Source organism: Pseudorca crassidens, chromosome 5, assembly GCF_039906515.1.
Source record: "Pseudorca crassidens isolate mPseCra1 chromosome 5, mPseCra1.hap1, whole genome shotgun sequence".
NCBI classification, from domain to species: Eukaryota; Metazoa; Chordata; class Mammalia; order Artiodactyla; family Delphinidae; genus Pseudorca; species Pseudorca crassidens.
This window is the reverse complement of record NC_090300.1, coordinates 105,752,674-105,765,108: the sequence shown is the minus strand read 5'-3', so window position 1 is coordinate 105,765,108 and position 12,435 is coordinate 105,752,674.

The following is a 12,435-nucleotide window of genomic DNA, read 5'->3' as shown; positions in this document are numbered from 1 at the left end:
CCACTTTGACTATAATAGGAAAATAGGTATAACTCAACTAATTAATAATATAAAATATTATATTTCTAGAGAAGTGATCATAACTTGATATTTCTTTATGATTAGAATTTTCAACAACCTTATATATAGATATATATAGTGTATATACAAATATTGAGACTTTAAGAATATTTTTAAGGTTTCTTATGAATTTACATTTATAATTAATATTTTAGAAATTTTAGTTGATTCTTTTTACTAAAGTGCTCTACCTGTGTGGAGACAATTAAAATAGTTAAAATGATAATTTAAAAAAGCAAAAAGGACAAAACATATGAAACAACTTCCAAGAAACTCTTCAACAGATAAGGAAAGAGTGATTCCAGAGCTATGAGAAACAAACGACTTGAGCCCAACAATTACATCTGTTGCCTTTGAGAGTGTTTTCAGGATGCAGCAATAAAAAGTGGAGCCCAGGAAGAGACTGAGAGACTCCCTGCTTTGAGAAAATAATTCTGAAGAGTACAGAGGCATTGACATACAGAGAGACCTCAGGAGATCATCAGATGTTTCCCTTGAAGCATTCAACTGAGTACTGATCAGTGTATACCTTAGGGAAACTCACCTTGGGCTGAGGATACAACTACCCAAAAGAATTAACAGTAACTGTATTTATTACTAATGTAGAATTGGGAATAGTGCTTATTACCATAAGACACTAGAAAACTTCAAGATTCATGGGGCATTGGCTCAGCAGTGGGGAATAATAAGCCCTAGGCTGAGCACTGCTCTATCAGTATCTAGCAAATCTTAAAAGCAAGACCCAAAATGTCAAACTTGTTGTATACAACTTCACTGCATTACAGACAATAAGCTCAAGAATATACAGAAATAAAAAATATCTACCACTCAACAAGGCAAAATTCATGATGTCTACCATCCACCAAAATTGTGTAAAAAATGTAAAAGTATGATCCATAATATGAAGATAAACCAATTGATGGAAACTGATCTAGACTTGGCATAGCTATTAGAGTTACCAAAGTAACTAAAAAAAATTATTAAAACTTATTTCCACAGGTCTAATAAGAAAAGACATGGAAAGTATATTATTACCCAAATCGAAATTCTGGGATGAAAATATAATGTAAAAGTGGAAAAATACACTAGATAGGATCAAGGATAGTTTAGACTTTGCAGAAAATAAGATTAAGAACTTTAAGATGTAGCAGTAGAAATCTTCCAAAAGTAACACAGAAGAGAGTATTTGAAAACATTAACACAGCATCAGTTACTTGTGGGACCACATCAACTGCCTTAATATATGTGTAATTAGTGAATTACACAACAGGAAAATATTTGGAGAAATATGGACATTTTAAAAGTTTGATGAAAATTATAACTCATTCTAAGAAGGTCAAAGAGAAACAAACAAAAATACATGAAGAAAATTACACCGAGATAAATCCTAATAAAACTTAGCAAAATAGTGGTAAATAGAATATTTTAATGCAACCAGATGAAAGAAGGAGCATATATACAGAGGAATAGAAATATAGATGACAGTAAATTTCTTATTGAAAGTAATGCAAGTGATAAGACAATGTTGCAAAACCTTTAAATGATTGAAAGAAAACAAAAGAAAACTGAAAGAAACAATCCTGTTGCCCATCTATCCTATACCCAGCAAAAGTATCTTCCAAATACAAAGGCAAAATGAATAATTTTTTTCAGGATTAGTCATCAGTTGACCACACTACAAGAGAGCTTACAGGATGTCTTTCAGACAAATGAAAAAAAAAGAGAGATGAAAATATGGATCTTCACAAAGGAATAAAGACAACTAGAAATGGAAACCAGGTCAATAAATATATAAGGTATTTGCTACTTTTATATATATACAATATGATGTATCATTTAAAAAAATAATGTAGTGTGTAGTTCATAAAATGTAAAAATAGAATGTATGATTAGCACAAAAGGTAGGGAGGGTAGAAAAGGAATTAATCTATTGTAAATTTAATCTGTATATGAAGTTACATAATATTACTTAAAGGTAGACTGTGATAAATTAAAGATGCATGCTATAATTCATAAAATAACTACTTAAACTAGCAAAGAGTTATACATAATATATGAAAAAAATAAATACAATTAAATCACAGAACATTCTCAATACAAATGGCAGAAAAAGAGGACACAGAAAACATTCTAAAATCAAATATATAATTCACCTAAATAATAGCTACAACAAAATTATGAATATCTAGATGTATGCAGAAAAAATATTTGAAAAAATTAAAGATATATTCTGATTTTTTAAAAATCTCAGCAAAGCAGGAATAGATGGGAACTGTTTCAAACAATAAAAGTCACCTATGGAAAAAATTAGCTCTACCATGCTTAATGATGAAATGTTGAATGATTTTTTTATGAGATAAGAAACAATAACAGGACATCTGATTTTGCCACTTCTATTTAACACTGTACTAAAGGTCCTAGCCAGTGCAATAAGAAGAAAATTTTCCAGTTTTGAAGAAAAATGAGTAAAATTATCATTATTCACAGATGACATAATTACCCATATAGAAAATCTGAGGAAATCTACAGAAGAGCTACTAAAACTAAAAAATGAGTTTAGCAAGGTTGCAGATATGAAACAAATATAGGCAATTTATTTGTATTTTTATGTTCTAGCAACAAATAATCAGAAGTTGAAATTAAAAATAATATCATTTTCAGTAGAATTGAAAATATTAAATATTTGTTTGCAAGACCTTTCCAAGACCCACCAGTTCTGCGAAGGATCTCCTCTCTGTCCAGTGCTCAGCAAAACCAGGTGCTGTTGGTTGAGGTGACTACAACATTTTGATAGGACACATATAATTTATGCCAGTCTCCATAATCAATAGAGTCACATCCCATAACTGGAACTGATTAAGAAAATGCCTTTTGGGAGAGTGGCCAAGATGGCAGAGTAGAAAGACCCTGAGCTCACCTCCTTCAGTGGACACCAAAGTTATAACTGTTTAAGAGCAGCTATCAATGAGAATGACCTCAAGACTGGTAAGAAAGATCTATAACTAAAGATATAAAGATGAAACCACACGAGATGGGTAGGAGTCAAGATACATATGCCTGGGTAGGCAACCCACAAATGGGAGGATAATTACAATTGTAGAGGTTCTCCCCAAAGAGTGAAGGGTCCAAGTCTTATATCAGGCTCCACAGCCTGGGGGTCCTGTATCTGGAAGACGAACTTCCAGAACATTTGGCTTTAAAGGCCAGTGGGGCTTACTTTGAGGAGAGCCATGGGGCTGTAGGAAAGAGAGACTCCACTCTTAAGGGTGCACACAAAATCTTACATGATCTGAGACCCAGGGCAAAAGCAATAGTTTAAAGGGAGCCTGGGTCAGAACAACTTGCTGATCTTGGATAATGTCCTGGAGAGGCAGGAGACAACTGGGACTCACCCTGGGGACCTAGTCACATGCAGTAGCAATTTTGGGGAATTTACTGTACTACAAGGACAATGGTGCTGGCAAGAATCATTTTGGAATTCTCCCTCTAGCTTATTAGCATTGGGACCTAGCCCCACCAGCAGGAAGCTGCCATAAGACCCCTGAGATCCAGCTGCCCTGGGAAGAAGCCCCAAACATTAGAGGATCCATGACCCAGCATCACACATTTGTGGGCTGACACCAGCTCTGAGAGCCCTGAGCCTCACAGCCAGAGATCCTTGGACAAAGTTTTGCCCACCAGTGGGCCAGCACTAGCCTGAGACCTGGCCTCACCCATCAGTGCATGGGTACCAGCCCCAGGACTCCCTGGGCCCTGGCCATGCCAAGAGCTGGCCAGCGATCAACTCTGGGACAATCAAGGCCCTGCAGCCAGAGACCCTGGGGCCCAGCCCCAGCTATCAGTTGGCTGGCACTAGCCCTGGGATTCCCTGGGCTCTGGCTCTGCCCACCAGTAGGCTGACACCAACTTCAGGATCCCCAGGACCCTGCAGCCAGGGTATGATTTCACTTATACGTGTAATCTCAAAAATGAAACAAATGAACAAACATTATAAAAAAAGAATGGAGTCATAGATACAGAGAATAAACAGGTAGTTGCCAGAGGTAGGGGGTGGGGGGAGGGGAGAAATACATAAGGGAGATTAAAAGATATAAACTCCCAATTACAAAGTAAATGATTCAAAGGTATGAAATATACAGTGTGGGGTATATGGTCAATAATTTGGTAACCGATGGTAACTAGATTTATCATGGTTATCATTTTGAAATGTACAGAAATATGGAATCCCTATTTTGTGTACCAGGAAATAACATAGTGTTGTAGGTCAATCTTTCTTCAAAAACAAACAAACTTATAGAAAAAGATGTCAGATTTGTAATTACCAGAGGTGAGGGGATGGGATTGAAGGGGGCATTGTTTGAGCATAGGCAAAAGGTACAAACTTCCAGCTATAATATAAATAAATATTAGATGTATAATATGCAACATGATAAATATAATTAACACTGCTTTGTGTTATATATGAAATTGTTAAGAGACTATATCCTAAGTATATCACAATGAAAAAATATTTTTTCCATTTCTTTAATTTTGTGCCTATATGAGATGATGCATATTCACAAAACTTATTGTAGTAATCATTTCATGATGTATGTAAGTCAAATCAGTATGCTGTACACTTTATACAGTGCTGTATGTTAATTACATCTCAATAAAACTAGAAGAAAAATATAAAATATTTAATAATACCCAAAATTTGAAAGACATATACAATAAAAAATTCCAGTAAGTTGTTGTTGAAATAAAATAATTGATTCTAAAATTCATTTGGAAATAAAAAGAAACTAAAATAGCCAGAACAATTTTGAAAATAAAGAATACAGTTATAGGGCAAATGATACCTGTTTCCAAGATTCATTATTTAGCTATAGTAATCAAGACAATTTGGTATTGTTGGAAATATAAACTGACAGATCAATGGAACAAAATAAGAAATCCAAAAATTGACATGCATGTATATCAACAAAATTAGTTGCAAGATGCAAAGGAAATTCAGTGGAGAAAGGATACTCTGTTTAACAAAATATTCCAGAAATATTACATGCCAATAATTTTTACTAATATTTCAGATCATATACAAATATAACAAATATAAATATTAAAGATTTAAAGATAAAATTTAAACTCTACTATATCTAGAAAAAAGAGAAAATTGTGTTACTCTGGGTTAAGCAAAGATTTACTGGATACACATTGCACATATGCTCCATAAAATAACATTGAAAAACTGGACTTCATCCAATTAAACATTTTATTCTTCAAAAGACAATGTTAAGTATTTCCAAATTTTATAGCTGATAAAGAAATTTTTCCAGAATATATTAACAACTCTCAAGATTCAATTTTTAAAAAATGGACAAAAGGTTTGTATATGCACTTCATTAAAGAATAAAGGTGGCAAATAAGTATATTAAAATTTAAGTTACAGAATTATTTGTTAGTAAAATGAAAACTAAAATCATAAGATACAACTACAAAATTATTAGAGAGCTAGAATTAAAAAGAATGACCTACATATTAAAGAAATAAATACTAAATGATTTATAACCTTCCAGAAGAAAAGGATTAGGCCAAAGGATTTTACTATTAAATTTTACCAAATGTTTAGAAAAGAAGTGATATGGATTCTATACAATCTCTTCCAGAAGACAAAAGCAGAGGGAACACTTTCTAACCACAGGATAATTAGAATCAAGTTGCATACATTTCAAGAAAGCTCTCTAATGAGCAAGAACAAAGCTTAGATATTGATGCTCAACTTTGTAATCAAGCTTCAAGATCATTTTCATATTTCCTGTAAAAGATTTAGAGCAAAAAATGATGAGGCTCATTTTCTGTAGCATGGACGTATGTCTATCCAATGGAGCCCTGATCTAATAATGGTTCTTTGCAGGGTGGTGAGACAAGGGATTTCCTGAAACTTCTGCTTCTGAGATCCAGTATGCATCAAGTGACATTCTGCATGTCTGCCCAAACTCTTAGCTTGAAACATTCTTTCTTCTGGAAAATAATGTTCCAATAGTCTTCGTGAGTATAGACTTTGTCTACTCAACACTCCATCCCAAGCACTAAGAACAATGCCTGACACTCATTAAGACTGCAATAAATAAAATTGTTTGGAATTCTACTTCTGGTTAGTACATAAAAGAAATTAATAATAAATAAACAATCTGGACATACTTAAAAAAAAAAAAAAGAAAGAAAAAAACACATAGATTTTCAAACCCGTCAGAGAATTTGGGATGGAGAGAAACCTAAGTGAAATAAATCCTCAACAAAATAACTGTGGCTGCTTTCAAATCTTGCAGAATGAAAGGAAGAGAAGAGAAATTCATAATAGATTACAGAATAAACCAGTTGAATTTTTAGTTAATATGGATTGGTGTTGTGAGGGTTTGCCTGCAGATTAGAATCCTGAAAAGCCACAGACACAAAATTAGTTTACACCAATCCACTAACTCTTTCCCAAGAATCCTCACTGAGGGCACAAAGGGAAAAAACCCATAAATTTTGTGGCAGGGGGAAGAATTGAAAGAAACTAGTCTGAGGAACTCTGGATGTAGGTGTAGTCATGTAGATGGGGAAGACAAGAGCTGAGAGGAAACACTGATGCACTTCAATTACTTGGACTTCAATTAATGTATTTCTAGGTCCTGTGAAATGTGGGGAGGGGAAGAAGTGATGAGAAGCCTCCTTCCAAGACAATCCAGCTTTTACCAAGTTCAAGGAACTTGAAGTTATGGCTTGAAGTAAGGCAGGATAACTGAGAAAACTTCTAAAATGTTACTAGATTCCTTCACCTAGTGATATCATGCTCTAAAGGCTAGGTACAGGGCAGCAAAAGAGATCATTTGAGATGAAGAAAGTCAGGGACATGACAAAAGTACAATGAGCCCAGTGACTCAGAGTTGCTTAAAAGAGATTTACAATTTGGAAAGTTTATGGGCCAAGTAGAAGTATAAAAGAATCTCTGGAATCTACTACTACTCAAATTTTAACCCTTGCTAAAGGAAATTTTGAATTTTTACACCAAAATATTTAAAGCCAGTGGTGAATTCTAGCAAAATAGCAGTAAAGTTTAGGTCTAACTCAACCACATATTTAATTAACTAATTGAGCCACACTGAATACTTGGCATAAGAAAAGATGTGCTTTTTCTTGAGAAGAAGATTATTTACTTTAATACCTTTTGTTTTTCTATACAAAATGACTGGCCTATATCATCAGACACATGATAAAGCAAGGAAACCTAAACCATGGCTAAGAACAGAATCAGTTTATATAAGTAGACTAAACTACTAGGGATGAACTAAATGTAATTATAAGAATTTTTAAAAATAACTTTTATAAATATCTTAATGAATCTAGTTGTAAATGTGTCTAAAGAGATGGAGAACTTGAGCAGTGCAATGGAAACTGTAAGGAATGAACCAAATTGAAATATTAATGATATTAATAAAATATCCTTCAAAACATAGATAAAATAAAACTATTATGAGAAAGACAAAATTGGCAGGTATTTTCTACAAGAAATTAAATAACTTTTCCAGGGTTTATGAAATTATACTATTGTAAATACCTTACATTGTGAATTTGTATAATGTTATTTGAAGGTAGATTGTGATAAGTCAGATTGGTATTGGGATATGCAGAGCAACCAAAAAAACTCATAAAAAGATATAGCTAATAATTCAATAGGGGAGACAAAATACTAAAAAATTTAATTCACTCCCATGTCCCCCACAAGGATATAAAACCTTTTTTTTTACTGAGGTAACATTGGTTTATAACATTATATAAATTTCATGTATACATTATTTTTCTACTTTGGTAGACACTACACCACACTCACCACCAAAAGTTTAGATTCCATCCATTACCATACAGTTAACACTCCACCCATTTTTGCCCCCCTCCACCCTCCTTCCTCTCTGGTAACCACTACTCTGTTCTCTGGATTTCTGTGTTTTTGTTTTGTTTTGTCAATTTTTTTTCACATTCCACATTAGTGAAATCATGCAGCATGTGTCTTTCTGTGTTTGACATATTTCACTTAGCATAATACCCTCAAGTTCCATCTGCGTTGTTGCAAATGGCAAGATTTCATCTTTTTTTAATGACTGAGTAGTATTCTGTGTTTTATACATACACACACAAACATGCACCACATCTTCTTTATCCAGTCATCCTTCCATGGGTGCTTAGGTTGTTTACATATCTTGAATATTTTAAGTAATGTTGCAATGAACATAGGGCTGCATATATCTTTTCAAATTCATATTTTTGTCATCTTCAGATATATACCCAGAAGTGGAAGAGCTGGATCATATGGTAGTTCTATTCTTGGTTACTTGAGGAATCTTCATACCATCCTTCTTAGTGGCTACACCAATTTACATTTCCACCAACAGTGGAAGAGGGGTCCCTTTTCTCCATATTCTCTCCAACACTTGTTTCTTGTCTCTTTGCAAATAGCCATTCTAATGGGCATGAGCTGATATCTCATTGTGGTTTTGATTTGCAGTTCCCTATTAATTAGTGATGTTGAACATCTTTTCAAGCATATTAAACTCTTAATCAAAATGTTTCCCACAAAGAAAAATTCTGGCCTAAATTAATTTACTGATAAATATTATTTTATAATTGTAAGAATATTATTTGTATAAAACCTCTTTCAGAAAGTAGAGGAGGAATAGGATACAGTTTTCAACCCATTTTATAAGGCCATCATAACCCTGATAAAATAAGATTTCAGTGCTATTTATAAGAAACATTTTTCCTGGATCAACTGTCTAAAGATAAGATGTCCATATTTATTTTTTATATCGACTGTTCTAAATAGTGTTAAAACAATTTTCCTGAAGAACAAAGTGAAATATTCTCCTAAAGACAGAAAGAAATGTCATAATTGTGCTCTGTATCTCTTCTTAACAAAACTGAGATTTTAAGTCATTGCTCATTTTCTTGTTAATTTATTTGGAATAATTTATCTCATAAATATTTCTGTTAATATTACTGAATTGTGAAGTGCCCATTTGATTATATTTTATATATTAGTGATAGACCATATTTTTCTCCCTTTCTATATTATAGTTTTTAATGACTATATGGCAGTATGTTTTAAGAAAACACATAGTGTAACCATTCCCCTATTGATGGACACTGAATAGTAAACAACTGTCTAATCAGCTATCCAAATGCCTTCTGTATGAATATAAACTTGGATTTATTTGAGGTTCTGTTCTTTCATATGAATCTATGTCTATGAACATTAAAGTCTCATTTTGTTTTACTAATGGTAGGTTTATAGAACATTTACTATATGATAAGTCAAGGAATCAACAGCAGAATAACTGAGGCAGAAGAATGGATAAGTGGCCTGGAAGATAAAAATAGTGGAAGACACTAACACAGAGCAGAAGAGAGAAGAAAGAATGAAGAGAATTGAGGACAGCCATAGAGACCTCTGAGACAACATTAAATGCACCAACATTTGAATTATAGGGGTCCCAGAAGAAGAAGAGAAAAAGAAAGGGACTGAGAAAATATTTGAAGAGATTATAGTTGAAAACTTCCGTAATATGGGAAAGGAAATAGTTAATCAAGTCCAGGAAGTGCAGAGAGTCCCATACAGGATAAATCCAAGGAGAAACACGTCAAGACACATATTAATCAAACTACCAAAAATTAAATACAAAGAAAAGATATTAAAAGCAGCAAGGGAAAAGGACCAAATAACATACAAGGGAATCCCCAAGGTTAACAGCTGATCTTTCAGCAGAAACTCTGCAAGCCAGAAGGCAGTGGCAGGACATATTCAAAGTGATGAAAGGGAAGAACCTACAACCAAGATTACTCTACCCAGCAAGGATCTCATTCAGATTCGATGGAGAAATTAAAACCTCTACAGATATGCACAAGCTAAGAGAATTCAGCACCACCAAACCAGCTTTACAACAAATACTAAAGGAACTTCTCTAGGAAGGAAACACAAGGAATACCAAATCCAAAACAATTTAAAAAATGGTAATAGGAACATGCATATCCATAACTACCTTAAATGTAAATGGATTAATGCTCCAACCAAAAGACATAGACTGGCTGAATGAATACAATAACATGACCCATATATTTGCTGTCTACAAGAGACCCACTTCTGACCTAGGAACACATACAGACTGACAGTAAGGGGATGGAAAAAGATATTCAACGCAAATGGAACTCAAAAGAAAGCTGGAGTAGCAATTCTCATATCAGACAAAATAGACTTTAAAATAAAGTCTATTACAAGAGACAAAGAAGGACTCTACATAATGATCAAGGGATCAATCCAAGAAGAAGATAAAACAATTGTAAATATTTATGCACCCAACACAGGAGCACCTCAATACATAAGGCAAATGCTAACAGCCATAAAAGGGGAAATCGACATTAACACAATCATAGTAGGGGACATTAACAACCCACTTTCAGTAATGGACAGATCATCCAAAATGAAAATAAATAAGGAAACACAAACTTTAAATGACACATTCAACAAGATGGACTTAATTGATATTTATGGGACATTCCATCCAAAAACAACAGAATACACTTTCTTCTCAAGTGTTCAGGGAATATTCTCCAGGATAGATCATACCTTGGGTCACAAATCAAGCCTTGGTAAATTTAAGAAAATTGAAATCATATCAAGTATCTTTTCCAACAACAACGCTATGAAACTAGATATCAATAACAGGAAAAAAATCTGTAGAAAATACAAAAACATGGAGACTAAACAATACACTACTAAATAACCAAGAGATGAGTGAAGAAATCAAAGAGGAAATCAAAAAATACTTAGAAACAATGACAATGAAAACATGACGACACAAAACCTATGGGATGCAGCAAAAGCAGTCCTAAGAGGGAAGTTTAAAGTAATACAATCCTACTTCAAGGAACAAAAAACATCTCAAATAACAACCTAAACTTATACCTAAAGCAATTAGAGAAAGAAGAACAACAAAGCCCAAAGTTAGCAGAAGAAAAAATGATAAAAATCAGATCAGAAATACAGGAAAAAGAAATGACAGAAACAATAACAAAGATAAATAAAACTAAAAGCTGGTTCTTTGAGAAGATAAACAAACTGATAAACCATTAGCCAGAAAAAAGGGAAAAGAGTCAAATCAACAGAATTAGAAATGAAAAAGAATTAACAACTGACACTGAAGAAATACAAAGGATCATGAGAGATTACTACAAGCAACTATATGGCAATAAAATGGACAAATTTTATTGGAAGAAATGGACAAATTCTTAGAAAAGCACAACCTTCAGAGACTGAACCAGGAAGAAATAGAAAATATAAACAGGCAAATCCCAAGCACTGAAATTGAGACTGTGATTAAGAATCTTCCAACAAGCAAAAACCTAGGACCCAATGGTTTCACAGGCAAATTCTACCAAACATTTAGAGAAGAGCTAGCACCTATCCTTCTCAAAATCTTCCAAAATATAGCAGAGGGAGGAACACTCCCAAATTCATTGTACAAGGCCAACATCACCCTGATACCAAAGTCAGACAAAGATGTGACAAAGAAAGAAAACTACAGGCCAATATCACTGATGAAAATAGATGCAAAAATCCTCAACAAAATACTAGCAAGCAGAATCCAACAGCACATTAAAAGGATCATACACCATGATCAAGTGGGGTTTATCCCAGGAATGCAAGGATTCTTCAATATACGCAAATCTATCAATGTGATATACCATATTAACAAATTGAAGGAGAAAAACCATATGATAATCTCAACAGAAGCAGAAAAGCCTTTGACAAAATTCAACACCCATTTATGATAAAAATCCCCCAGAAAGTAGGCATAGAGGGAATTTAACTCAACATAATAAAGGCCATATATGACAAACCCACAGCCAACGTCGTTTTCAATGGTGATAAACTGAAACCATTTCCACTAAGATCAGGAACAAGACAACGTTGCCCACTCTCACCACTATTATTAAACATAGTTTTGGAAGTTTTAGCCACAGCAATCAGAGAAGAAAAAGAAATAAAAGGAATCCAAATTAGAAAAGAAGTAAAACTGTCACTGTTTGCAGATGACATGATTTCATGGGTTTTTGAGAAGAGCATTAAAGTGTTTAAGTGCCATTTTTATTACATCATATCAAAGGTACATATTTTGTTAGCCTTTGACACAAGATTATCCAGGCTTATTTTGTATATTCCATGCCCAATCTCTAGAATCAGTCATTTCTCCAAGGAGTTCTAGTAACTTTCATTGGAGGAAGGCATTAGAAACCAAAATATGGTTATTGTGTGTGCTCACTGCTACTGAGTTGTTACTTCTGGGCCCTCTCAGGTAGTAG